Source organism: Mercurialis annua, linkage group LG6 (genome assembly GCF_937616625.2).
Source record: "Mercurialis annua linkage group LG6, ddMerAnnu1.2, whole genome shotgun sequence".
Lineage (NCBI taxonomy): Eukaryota > Viridiplantae > Streptophyta > Magnoliopsida > Malpighiales > Euphorbiaceae > Mercurialis > Mercurialis annua.
The window spans coordinates 26269851-26285254 of record NC_065575.1 but is presented as its reverse complement, the minus strand read 5'-3'; positions in this window follow the sequence as shown (position 1 = coordinate 26285254).

Below are 15404 nucleotides of genomic sequence, written 5' to 3'. Positions count from 1 at the left end.
TATGCGTAATATAACCTAACCAAGCTCAGGTAACCGGAACGACGTGTTAAAGGATTATGCGACATAGTAATCTAGCGTAACTTTTAACGCACACTTTCCGTAATATAACCTAACCATGCTTAGGTAATCAGAACGACGCGTTAGAGATATTTGTGACGCGCAAAAGCATGGTAATCAAAACGACGCATTAAAGAGACTTCAGACGCAACATATTAATCTAGCGTCACTTTTCACGCACACTTTGTGTAATATAACCTAACCATGCTTAGGTAATCGGACTGACACGTTAAAGAGACTCGAGACGCGATATACTAAACATGCTTAAGTAATCGGAACGACGTGTTAAAGAGACCGGTGACACGACGTACTAATCTAGCTTCACTTTTCACGCACACTTTGCGTAATATAATCAAACCATGCCTAGGTAACCGGAACAACGCGTTTAAGAGACTTGTGACGCGACATAAGCATGGTAATCAAAAACGATGCATTAAAGTGACTTGCGAAGCGACATACAAATCGAGCGTCACTTTTCATGCACACTTTGCGTAATATAACCTAACCATGATTAGGTAATCGAATCGACGCGTTAAAGATACTTGTGACGGGACATACTAATCTAGCGTTATTTTCAACGCACATTTTGCGTAATATAACCTAACCATTCTTAGGTAATCGGAATGACGCGTTAGAGAGAATTGTGACCCGACATAAGCATGATAATCGAAACGTAGCATTAAAGAGACTTGAGACGCGACATTATAATCTAGCATCACTTTTCACGCACACTTTGCGTAATATAACCTTACCATGCTTAGGTAATCGGAACGACGCGTTAAAGAGACTTTTGACGCGACATACTAATCTAGCGTCACTTTTCACACACACTTTGCGTAATATAACCTAACAATGCTTAGGTAATCGGATGCACCCTTTGCGTAATATAACATAACCATGCTTCGGTAATCGGAACGACGCGTTAGATACACTTGTGAGGCTATTGAAACGACGCGTTAGAGAGACTTGAAACGACGCATTAAAGAGACTTGAGACGCGACATATTAATCTAGCGTCACTTGTCACGCACACTTTGCGTAATATAACCTAACCATGCTTAGGTAATCGGAACGACGCGTTAAAGAGACTTGAGACGCAACATACTAATCTAGAGTTATTTTTCACGCACAGTTTGCGTAATATAACCTAACCATGCTTAGGTAATCAGAACGACGTGTTAAAGAGACTTGTGATGCGACATATTAATGTAGTGTCACTTTTAACGCACACTTTCCGTAATATAACCTAACCATGCTTAGGTGATCGGAACGACGCGTTAGAGATACTTGTGATGCGACATAATCATGGTAATCAAAACGACGCATTGCAGACACTTGAGATGCGACGTACTAATCTAGCGTCACTTTTCACGCACACTTTGTCTAATATAACCTAACCATGCTTAGGTAATCGGAACAACGCGTTAAAGAGACTTTTGATGCGACATCGTAATCTAGCGTCACTTTTAACACACACTTTTTGTAACATAACCTAACCATGTTAGGTAATCGAAACGACGCGTTAGAGAGACTTGTGATGCGACATATTAATGTGGCATCACTTTTAACGCACACTTTCCGTATTATAACCTAACCATGCTTTGGTAATCGGAACGACGCATCAGAGAGATTTGTGACGCGCATAATCATGGTATCCAAACGACGCGTTAAAGAGTTGAGACGCGACATACTAATCTAGCGTCATTTTTCACGCACACTTTGCGTGATATAACCTAACCATGCTTAGGTAATCGTAACGATGCAATAGAGAGACTTGTGACGCGACATAAGCATGGTAATCGAAACGACGCGTTAAATAGACTTGAGACGCAACATACTAATCCAGCGTCACTTTTCACGGACACATTGCATAATATATCCTAAACATGCTTATGTAATCGGAATGACGCGTTTGAGAGATTTGTGACGAGATATACTAATCTAGCGTCACTTTTCACACACACTTTGCGTAATATAACCTAACCATGGTTAGGCAATCGGAACGACGCGTTGCAGAGACTTGTGACCTGACATACTAATCTAGCGTCACTTTTCACTCACACTTTGCGTAATATAACGTAACCATGCTTAGGTAATCGGAACGACGTGTTAAAAAGACTTGTGATGCGACATATTAATCTAGCGTCACTTTTAACGCACACTTTCCGTAATATAACCTAACCATGCATAGGTACACCGAACGACGCGTTAGAGAGATTCTTGACGCGCATAAGCATGGTAATCCACACGAATTAAAGAGACTTGAGACGCGACATTAATCTAGCGTCACATTTCCCGCACACTTTGCGTAATATAACCTAACCATGCTTAGGTAATCGGACTGACACGTTAAAGAGATTTAAGACGCTATATACTAATCTAGCGTCACTTTTCACGCACACTTTGCGTAATATAACCGAACCATGCTTTGGTAATCGGAACGAAGTGTTAAAAAGACTGGTGACGCGACATACTAATCTACTTCATTTTTCACGCACACTCTGCGTAGTATAAACTAACAATGCCTAGGTAATTGGAACAACGCGTTTGAGAGACTTGTGACGCGACATACAAATTGAGCGTCACTTTTCACGCACACTTTGCGTAATATAACCTAACCATTCTTAGGTAATAGGATCGACGCGTTAAAGAGACTTGTGACGGCACAAACTAATCTAGTGTCACTTTTAACGCACACTTTACGCAATATAACCTAACCATTCTTAGGTAATCGGAACAACGCGTTAGAGAGAATTGTGACCTGACAATAAGCATGGTAATCGAAAACGAAGCGTTAAAGAGACTTGACACGCGACATACTTATCTAGCGTCACTTTTCACGCACACATTGCATAGTATAGCCTAACCATGCTTAGGTAATTGCAACGACGCGTTAGAGAGACTTGTGACGCGACATAAACATTATAATCGAAACAACGCATTATAGAGACTTGAGACGCGACATACTAATCTAACGTCACTTTTCAAGCACACTTTGCGTAAGATAACCTAACCATACTTAGGAAATCAAAACGACGCGTAAAAGAGACTTGTGATGCGACATAATAATCTAGTGTCACTTTTAACGCACACTTTCCTTAATATAGCCTAACCATGCTTAGGTAATCAAAACGACGCGTTAGAGAGACTTGTGACGCGACATAAGCTTGGTATTCGAAACGACGCGTTAAAGAGACTTTTGACGCGACATACTAATCTAGCGTCACTTTTCACACACACTTTGCGTAATATAACCTAGCCATGCTTAGGTAATCGGATGCACCCTTTGCATAATATAAGCTAACCATGCTTAGGTAATCGGATGCACCCTTTGCGTAATATAACCTAACCATGCTTCGTTAATCAGAACGACGAGTTAGAGACACTTTTGACGCTATCAAAACGACGCGTTAGAGAGACTTGTGACGCGACATAAGCATGGTAAGCGAAACGACGCATTAAAGAGACTTGAGACGCGACATATTAATCTAGCGTCACTTGTCACGCACACTTTGCGTAATATAACCTAACCATGCATAGGTAATCGGAACGACGCGTTAAAGAGACTTGAGACGCGACAATCTAGAGTTACTTTTAACACACACATTGCATATTATAGCCTAACCATGCTTAGGTAATCAGAACAACGCGTTAAAGAAACTTCTGATGCGACATATTAATGTAGCGTCACTTTGACGCACACTTTCCGTAATATAACCTAACCATGCTTTGGTAATCGGAACGACGCGCTAAAACGACTTGTGACCCGACATACTTATATAGAGTCACTTTTCTTGCATACTTTGCGTAATATAACCTAACCATGCTTCGGTAATCGGAACGGCGCTTTAGAGAGACTTGTGATGCGATCGAAACGACGCTTTATAGAGACTTGAGACGCGACATACTAATCTAGCGTCATAATTCACGCACACTTTGCGTAATATAACCTAACCATGCTTAGGTAATTAAAACGACGCGTTAAAGAGAGAGTTGATACGCGACATACTTAATCTAGCGTCATTTTTCACGCACACTTTGCGTAATATAACCTAACCATTCTTAGGTAGTCGGAACGACGCAATAGAGAGACTTGTGTCGCGACATAAGCATGGTAATTGAAACGACATGTTATATAGACTTTAAACGCAACATACTAATCTAGCGTCACTTTTCACGCACACATTGCATAATATAGCCTAAACATGCTTAGGTAATCAGAACGACACGTTAGAGAGACTTGTGACGCGATATACTAATCTAGCGTCACTTTTCACACATACTTTGGCAATCGACACGACACGTTGCAGAGACTTGTGACTAGGCATACTAATCTGGCGTCACTTTTCACGCACACTTTGCGTAATATATAACCTAACCAAGCTTAGGTAACCGGAACGACGTGTTAAAGGACTTGTGATACGACATAGTAATCTAGCGTAACTTTTAACGCACACTTTCCGTAATATAACCTAACCATGCTTAGGTAATCAGAACGACGCATTAGAGATATTTGTGACGCGCATAAGCATGGTAATCAAAACGACGCATTAAAGAGACTTGAGACGCGACATATTAATCTAGCGTCACTTTTCACGCACACTTTGTGTAATATAACCTAACCATGCTTAGGTAATCCGAACGCCGTGTTAAAGAGACTTGAGACGCTACATACTAATCTAGCATTACTTTGCACGCACACTTTGCGTAATATAACCTAACCATGCTTAGGTAATTGGAACAACGCGTTTGAGAGATTTGTGACGCGACATAAGCATGGTAATCAAAAACGATGCATTAAACAGAATTGAGACGCGACATACAAATTGAGCGTCACTTTTCACGCACACTTTGCGTAATATAACCTTACCATGCTTATATAATCAGAACGTCGCGTTAAAGAGACTCGAGAAGAGACATACTCATCTAGCGTCACTTTTCACGCAAACTTTGCTTAATATAACCTAACCATGCTTAGGTAATCGGAACGACTCGTTAATAAGACTTGTAACCGTCGAAATACTAATTTAGAGTAACTTTTCATGCACACTTTGCGTAATATAACCTAACCATGCTTTCTGTAATCGGAACAAAGCGTTAGAGAGACTTGTGATGCTATCGAAACGACGCTTTATAGAGACTTGAGACGTGGCATACTAATCTAGCGATGACATACTAATCTAGCATCACTTTTCATGCACGGTTTGCGTAATATAACCTAACCATGCTTAGTTAATCAAAATGACGCGCTAAAGAGAGTTGATACGCGACATACTAATCTAGCGTCATTTTTCACGCACACTTTGCGTAATATAACCTAACCATGCTTAGGTAATCGGAACGACGCTATAGAGAGACTTGTGACGCGACATTAGCATGGCAATCAAAACGACGCGTTAAATAGACTTTAGACGCAACATATCTAGCATCACTTTTCACGCTCACATTGCATAATATAGACTAAACATGCTTAGGTAATCGGAACGACGCGTTAGAGAGACTTTTGACGCGATATACTAATCTTGGGTCACTTTTCACACACACTTTGCGTAATATAACCTAACCATGCTTAGGCAATCGGAACGACGCGTTGCAGAGACTTGTGACCAGACATACTAATCTAGCGTCACTTTTCACGCACACTATGCGTAATATAACCTAACCAAGCTCAGGTAACCGGAACGACGTGTTAAAGGATTATGCGACATAGTAATCTAGCGTAACTTTTAACGCACACTTTCCGTAATATAACCTAACCATGCTTAGGTAATCAGAACGACGCGTTAGAGATATTTGTGACGCGCAAAAGCATGGTAATCAAAACGACGCATTAAAGAGACTTCAGACGCAACATATTAATCTAGCGTCACTTTTCACGCACACTTTGTGTAATATAACCTAACCATGCTTAGGTAATCGGACTGACACGTTAAAGAGACTCGAGACGCGATATACTAAACATGCTTAAGTAATCGGAACGACGTGTTAAAGAGACCGGTGACACGACGTACTAATCTAGCTTCACTTTTCACGCACACTTTGCGTAATATAATCAAACCATGCCTAGGTAACCGGAACAACGCGTTTAAGAGACTTGTGACGCGACATAAGCATGGTAATCAAAAACGATGCATTAAAGTGACTTGCGAAGCGACATACAAATCGAGCGTCACTTTTCATGCACACTTTGCGTAATATAACCTAACCATGATTAGGTAATCGAATCGACGCGTTAAAGATACTTGTGACGGGACATACTAATCTAGCGTTATTTTCAACGCACATTTTGCGTAATATAACCTAACCATTCTTAGGTAATCGGAATGACGCGTTAGAGAGAATTGTGACCCGACATAAGCATGATAATCGAAACGTAGCATTAAAGAGACTTGAGACGCGACATTATAATCTAGCATCACTTTTCACGCACACTTTGCGTAATATAACCTTACCATGCTTAGGTAATCGGAACGACGCGTTAAAGAGACTTTTGACGCGACATACTAATCTAGCGTCACTTTTCACACACACTTTGCGTAATATAACCTAACAATGCTTAGGTAATCGGATGCACCCTTTGCGTAATATAACATAACCATGCTTCGGTAATCGGAACGACGCGTTAGATACACTTGTGAGGCTATTGAAACGACGCGTTAGAGAGACTTGAAACGACGCATTAAAGAGACTTGAGACGCGACATATTAATCTAGCGTCACTTGTCACGCACACTTTGCGTAATATAACCTAACCATGCTTAGGTAATCGGAACGACGCGTTAAAGAGACTTGAGACGCAACATACTAATCTAGAGTTATTTTTCACGCACAGTTTGCGTAATATAACCTAACCATGCTTAGGTAATCAGAACGACGTGTTAAAGAGACTTGTGATGCGACATATTAATGTAGTGTCACTTTTAACGCACACTTTCCGTAATATAACCTAACCATGCTTAGGTGATCGGAACGACGCGTTAGAGATACTTGTGATGCGACATAATCATGGTAATCAAAACGACGCATTGCAGACACTTGAGATGCGACGTACTAATCTAGCGTCACTTTTCACGCACACTTTGTCTAATATAACCTAACCATGCTTAGGTAATCGGAACAACGCGTTAAAGAGACTTTTGATGCGACATCGTAATCTAGCGTCACTTTTAACACACACTTTTTGTAACATAACCTAACCATGTTAGGTAATCGAAACGACGCGTTAGAGAGACTTGTGATGCGACATATTAATGTGGCATCACTTTTAACGCACACTTTCCGTATTATAACCTAACCATGCTTTGGTAATCGGAACGACGCATCAGAGAGATTTGTGACGCGCATAATCATGGTATCCAAACGACGCGTTAAAGAGTTGAGACGCGACATACTAATCTAGCGTCATTTTTCACGCACACTTTGCGTGATATAACCTAACCATGCTTAGGTAATCGTAACGATGCAATAGAGAGACTTGTGACGCGACATAAGCATGGTAATCGAAACGACGCGTTAAATAGACTTGAGACGCAACATACTAATCCAGCGTCACTTTTCACGGACACATTGCATAATATATCCTAAACATGCTTATGTAATCGGAATGACGCGTTTGAGAGATTTGTGACGAGATATACTAATCTAGCGTCACTTTTCACACACACTTTGCGTAATATAACCTAACCATGGTTAGGCAATCGGAACGACGCGTTGCAGAGACTTGTGACCTGACATACTAATCTAGCGTCACTTTTCACTCACACTTTGCGTAATATAACGTAACCATGCTTAGGTAATCGGAACGACGTGTTAAAAAGACTTGTGATGCGACATATTAATCTAGCGTCACTTTTAACGCACACTTTCCGTAATATAACCTAACCATGCATAGGTACACCGAACGACGCGTTAGAGAGATTCTTGACGCGCATAAGCATGGTAATCCACACGAATTAAAGAGACTTGAGACGCGACATTAATCTAGCGTCACATTTCCCGCACACTTTGCGTAATATAACCTAACCATGCTTAGGTAATCGGACTGACACGTTAAAGAGATTTAAGACGCTATATACTAATCTAGCGTCACTTTTCACGCACACTTTGCGTAATATAACCGAACCATGCTTTGGTAATCGGAACGAAGTGTTAAAAAGACTGGTGACGCGACATACTAATCTACTTCATTTTTCACGCACACTCTGCGTAGTATAAACTAACAATGCCTAGGTAATTGGAACAACGCGTTTGAGAGACTTGTGACGCGACATACAAATTGAGCGTCACTTTTCACGCACACTTTGCGTAATATAACCTAACCATTCTTAGGTAATAGGATCGACGCGTTAAAGAGACTTGTGACGGCACAAACTAATCTAGTGTCACTTTTAACGCACACTTTACGCAATATAACCTAACCATTCTTAGGTAATCGGAACAACGCGTTAGAGAGAATTGTGACCTGACAATAAGCATGGTAATCGAAAACGAAGCGTTAAAGAGACTTGACACGCGACATACTTATCTAGCGTCACTTTTCACGCACACATTGCATAGTATAGCCTAACCATGCTTAGGTAATTGCAACGACGCGTTAGAGAGACTTGTGACGCGACATAAACATTATAATCGAAACAACGCATTATAGAGACTTGAGACGCGACATACTAATCTAACGTCACTTTTCAAGCACACTTTGCGTAAGATAACCTAACCATACTTAGGAAATCAAAACGACGCGTAAAAGAGACTTGTGATGCGACATAATAATCTAGTGTCACTTTTAACGCACACTTTCCTTAATATAGCCTAACCATGCTTAGGTAATCAAAACGACGCGTTAGAGAGACTTGTGACGCGACATAAGCTTGGTATTCGAAACGACGCGTTAAAGAGACTTTTGACGCGACATACTAATCTAGCGTCACTTTTCACACACACTTTGCGTAATATAACCTAGCCATGCTTAGGTAATCGGATGCACCCTTTGCATAATATAAGCTAACCATGCTTAGGTAATCGGATGCACCCTTTGCGTAATATAACCTAACCATGCTTCGTTAATCAGAACGACGAGTTAGAGACACTTTTGACGCTATCAAAACGACGCGTTAGAGAGACTTGTGACGCGACATAAGCATGGTAAGCGAAACGACGCATTAAAGAGACTTGAGACGCGACATATTAATCTAGCGTCACTTGTCACGCACACTTTGCGTAATATAACCTAACCATGCATAGGTAATCGGAACGACGCGTTAAAGAGACTTGAGACGCGACAATCTAGAGTTACTTTTAACACACACATTGCATATTATAGCCTAACCATGCTTAGGTAATCAGAACAACGCGTTAAAGAAACTTCTGATGCGACATATTAATGTAGCGTCACTTTGACGCACACTTTCCGTAATATAACCTAACCATGCTTAGGTAATCGGAACGACGCGTTAGAGAGACTTGTGACGCGACATAAGCATGGTAATCAAAACGACATACTAATCTTGCGTCACTTTTCACGCCCACTTTGCGTAATATAACCTAACCATGCTTAGGTAATTAGAACAACGCGTTCACGAGACTTTTGATGCGACATCGTAATCTAGCGTCACTTTTAACACACACTTTTTCTAATATAACCAAACTATGTTAGGTAATCGAAACAACGCGTTAGAGAGACTTGTGACGCGACATAAGCATGGTAATGGGAACGATGCATTAATGAGACTTGAGACGCGACATACAAATCTAGCGTCACTTTTCACGCACACTTTGCGAAATATAACCTAACCATGCTTAGATAATCGGAACGACACATAAAAGAGACTCTTGATGGGACATACTAATCTAGCGTCACTTTTAACGCACACTTTGCGTAATATCACTTAACCATTCTCAGGTAATCAGAACGACGCTTTATAGAGAATTGTGACATGACGTAAGGATGGTAAACGAAACGACGCGTTAAAGAGACTTGCGACGCGACATACTAATCTAGCGTCACTTTTCACGCACACTTTGCATAAAATAGCCTATCCATGCTAAGGCAATCGGCACGACGCGTTTGAGAGACTTGTGACGCGATGTAAGCATGGTAATCGAAACGACGCGCTATAGAGACTTGAGACGCGACATATTAATCTAGCGTTACTTTTCAAGCACACTTTTCGTAATATTACCTAACCATGGGTAATCGGAACGATGCGAAAAAGACAATTGTGATGCGACATAGTAATCTAGCGTCACTTTTAACGCACACTTTCCGTAATATAACCTAACCATGCTTATGTAATCAGAACGACGCGTTAGAGAGACTTGTGACGCGACATAAGCATAATAATCGAAATGAAGCATTAAAGAGACTTGAGACCCGACATACCTACAATCACTTTTCACGCACACTCTGTGTAATATAACCTTACCAAGCTTAGGTAATCAGAACGACGCGTTAAAGAGACTTGTGACGCGACATACTAATCTAGCGTCACTTTACACACACTTTGCGTAATATATAACCTAAGCATGCTTAGGTAATCTGAATGACGCGTTAAAGAGACTTGTAACCCGACATAGTAATTTAGAGTCACTTTTCACGCACACTTTGCGAAATATAACCAAACTATGCTTCGGTAATCGGAATGACGCGTTAGAGAGACTTGCGACGCGATCGAAACGATGCGTTATAGAGACTTGAGACGCGACATACTAATCTAGCGTCACTTTTCAAGCACACTTTGAGTAATATAACATAACCATGCTTAGATAATTGGAACGATGCGATAAAGAGATACTTGTGACACGACATACTAATCTAGAGTCACTTTTCACGCACAGTTCACGTAATAGGTAATCAAAACGACGCGTTAAAGAGAGTTGAGACGCGGCATACTAATCTAGCGTCATTTTTCACGCACACTTTGCATAATAGAACGTAACCATGCTTAGGTAATCGGAACGACGCAATAGAGTGACTTGTGACGCGACATAAGCATGGTAATCGAAACGACGCGTTAAATAGACTTGAGATGCAACATACTAATCTAGCGTCACTTTTCACGCACACATTGCATAATATAGCCTAAACATGCTTAGGTAATCGAAACGACACGTTGTAAAGACTTGTGACGTGACATACTAATCTAGCGTCACTTTTAATGCACACTTTTCGTAATATAACCTAACCATGCTTAGGTAATCGGAACGACGTGCTAAAATGACTTGTGATGCGACAAAGTAATCTAGCGTCATTTTTCACGCATCTTTTGCGTAATATAACTTAACCATACTTAGGTAATCGGAACGACGCAATAGAGAGACTTGTGACGCGACATAAGCATGGTAATCGAAACAACGCATTAAATAGACTTGAGACGCAACATACTAATCTAGCCTCACTTTTCACGCACACATTGCATAATATAGCCTAAACATGCTTAGGTAATCGGAACGACGCGTTAGAGAGACTTGTGATGCGACATTTTAATCTAGCGTCACGTTTCACACACACTTTGCGTAATATAACCTAACCATGGGCAATCGAAACGACGCATTGTAGAGACTTGTGATGCGACATACTAATCTAGCATCACTTTTCACGTACATTTTGCGTAATATAAACTCCGACATATTAAAGAGACTTGAGAGGCGACATACTAATCTACCGTCACTTTTCACGCACACTTTTCGTAATATAAACTAAACATGCTTAGATGATCGGAACGACGCGTTAAAGATACTTGTGACGCGCCATACTAATCTAGCGTCATTTTTTACGCACACTTTGCGTAATAAAACCTAACCATGATGGTTAGGTAATCGGAACGACGCGTTAGAGAGACTTGTGACGCGATATAAGCATTGTAATCGATACGATGCATTAAAGAGACTTGAGACGCGACATACAAATATAGCGTCACTTTTCATGCACACTTTGGGTAATATAACCTAATCGTGCTTAGGTAATCAGAACGACGCGTCAAAGAGACTTGTGACGAGACATACTAATTTAGCGTCACTTTTAACGCACGCTTTCCGTAATATAACCTAACCATTCTCAGGTAATCGGAACGACACGTTTGAGAGAATTATGACACAACATAAGCATGTTAATCGAAACGCGCGTTAAAGAGACTTGAGACGTGACATACAAATCTTGCGTCACTTTCACGCACACTTTGCATAATATAGTCTAACCATGCTTAGGTAATCGGAACGACGCATTAGAGAGACTTGTTACGCGATATAAGCATGGTAATCGAAACGACACGTTATAGAGACTTGAGACGCGACATACTAATCTAGCGTCACTTTTGAAGCACACTTTGCGTAATATAACCTAACCATGCTTAGGTAATTGGACCGACGGGTTAAACATACTTCAAACGCGACATACTAACTTCGGTTTTCATGCACACTTTGCGTAATATAACCCAACCATGCCTTGGTAATCCGAACGACGCGTTACAGACAGTTTTGATGCGACATACTAATCTAGCGTCACTTTTCATAATATAACCTATCCATCCTTAGATAATCAGAAGGACGCGTTAGAGAGACTTGTGACGTGACATAAGCATGGTAATCGAAATCTAGCGTCGCTTTTCACTCACACTTTGCGTAATATAACTTAACCATGCTTAGGTGATCGTACCGACGTGTTAAAGAGACTTGAGAGCGACATACTAATCTAAAGTCACTTTTCACGCACACTTTGCATAATAAAACCTAGAATGCTTTGGTAATCAGAACGACGCGTTAAAGAGACTTGTGACACGACATACTAATCTAGCGCACTTTTCACGCAACATATGACAAGGAGCTGTTTGCCTTGGTACGCGCACTTCAGACATGGCAGCACTACTTGTGGCCTAAGGAGTTCGTGATTAACACAGATCATCAATCCTTGAAACATCTAAAAGGGCAAGATAAGTTGAATCGAAGACATGCTAAATGGATGGAGTTTGTCGATACCTTTCCTTATGTCATCAAGTACAAGAAAGATAAAGAAAATGTGGTTGTTGATGCACTTTCAAGCAGGTGTGCACTTCTTAATACTCTTGATTCTAAATTGTTGGGTTTTGAGTATATTAAGGATTTGTACACAGATGATATTGATTTTCGCAATATGTATGGAACCTGTATTAAAGGGAATGCTTTTGATGATTTTTATGTTTTTGAAGGATTTTTGTTTAAAAAGAACAGGCTGTGTGTGCCTAATTGTTCTTTGCGTTTGTTGTTGATAAACGAGGCACATAGTGGTGGACTGTTGGGTCACTTTGGGGTTAGTAAAACTTATGCTATTATTTGTGATCATTTCTTTTGGCCTGGCATGAAACGAGATGTTCATAATGTAGTAAATGTATTGTTTGCATGCAAGCTAAGTCCAAACTGAAACCTCATGGATTATATGCACCTTTACCCATACCTGATATGCCTTGGACAGATTTGTCTATGGACTTTGTACTTTGTTTGCCAAGAACTAGGAAGGGTAAGGATAGTATTTTTGTTGTGGTTGAAGCGATCGGAACGACGCGATCGAGAGACTTGTGACGCGACATATTAATCTAGCGTCACTTTTCACGCACACTTTGCGTAATATAACCTAACAATGCTTAGGTAATTGTAACGTAGCGTTAAAGAGACTTGAGACTCGACATACTAATCTAGCGTCACTTTTAATGCACACTTTCCGTAATACAACATGCTAGGTAATCGGAACGACGCGTTAGAGACACTTGTGACACGACATAAGCATTGTACTCGAAACGATGCGTTAAAGAGACTTGAGACATGACATACTAATTTAGCATCACTTTCACACACACTTTGCGTAATATAACCTAACCATGATGGAGTAATCAGAAAGACGCATTAAAGAGACTTAAGACGCGACATACTAATCTATTTTAACTTTTCACGCACACTTTGCGTAATATAACCTAACCATGCTTAGGTAATCGGAACGACGTGTTAAAGAGACTTGAGGCGCGACATACTAATCTATATTAACCTTTCACGCACACTTTGCGTAATATAACCTAACCATGCTTAGGTAATCAGAACGACGCGTTAAAGAGACTTGAGACGCGATATACTAATCTATTCGTCACTTTTTACGCGCACTTTGATTCTAACCATGCTTAGGTAATCGGAACGACGCGTTAAACTTGTGACCCAACATACTAATCTAGTGTCACTTTTCACGCACACTTTGCTTAATATAACCTAACCATGCTTAGATAATTTGAACGACACGTTAGAGAGACTTGTGATGCAACATAAGCATGGTAATCGAAACGACGCGTTAAAGAGACTTAAGACGCGACATACTAATCTAGCGTCACTTTTCACGCACACTTTGCATAATATGACTTAACCATGCTTAGGTAATCGGAACAACGCGTTAGAGAGACTTGTGACGCGACATAAGCATGGTAATCGAAACAACACGTTAAAGAGACTTGAGACGCGACATACTAATCTAGCGTCACTTTTTACGCACACTTTGCGTAATATAACCTAACCATGCTTAGGTAATCAGATCGACGCTTTAAAGAGACTTGAGACGCGACATACTAATCTATGATCTGTTTTCACGCACACTTTGCGTAATATAACCTAACCATGCTTTAGGTAATCAGAACGACGTGTTAACGTGACTTGTGACACGACATACTAATCTAGCGTAACTATTTCACGCAAACGTTGCATAATATAACCTAGTCATGCTTAGGCAATTGAAACGACGCGTTAAAGATACTTGAGACGCGACATACTAATTTATTGTCACTTTTCACGGACAGTTTGCGTAATATAACCTAACCATGCTTAGGTAATCGAAACGACGCATTAGAGAGACGTGTGACGCGACATAAGCATAGTAATCGAGGGTTAAAGAGACTTGAGACGTGACATAGTAATCTAGCATCACTTTTACGCACACTTTGCGTAATATAACCTAACCATGCTTAGATAAACGGAACGTCGCGTTAAAGAGACTTGAGACACCATACTAATCTAGCATCATTTTCACGCACACTTTTCGTAATATAAAGTAACCATGCTGAAGTAATCGGACTGACGCATTAAAGAGACTTAAGATGCGACATACTAATCTAGCGTCACTTTTCACGCACACTTTGCGTAACATAACCTAAACTATACTTAGGTAATTGAAAAGACGCGTCAAAGAGACTTACTTGTGACACGACATACTTATCTAGCGTCGCTTTTGAAGCACACATTGCATAATATAACCTAACCATGCTTATGTAATCGGAACGACAAGTTAGAGAGACTTGAGATGCGACATACTAATCTAGCGTCATTTTCCACGCACACTTTGCATAAT